We start from the raw sequence: 283 nt of genomic DNA on the forward strand, positions 1-283 counted from the left end.
GTGACATATGAGGACACAAATTTGTATAATGACATGGGTATGACATAGGTATTACAAGGAGAAGGTGACTGATGAGGACATTACCCCATGTCCCCATTTTTCAAAATGCTTATAAATCATACAGAGAGAGTTTTTTTGAGAAAGTAAAAATGATGAAAGTTTCCTGTAAGGGGTAGGTTTAGGTGTAGGGTTAATAGGGCAATAGCCCATACAGTTTGTACAGTATAAAAACCATTACGCCTATGGAATGCCCCCACAATTCACAAAAACAAACGTGTGTGTG

This window comes from Sinocyclocheilus anshuiensis, unplaced genomic scaffold, assembly GCF_001515605.1.
Source record: "Sinocyclocheilus anshuiensis isolate Anshui unplaced genomic scaffold, SAMN03320099.WGS_v1.1 scaffold274, whole genome shotgun sequence".
Lineage (NCBI taxonomy): Eukaryota > Metazoa > Chordata > Actinopteri > Cypriniformes > Cyprinidae > Sinocyclocheilus > Sinocyclocheilus anshuiensis.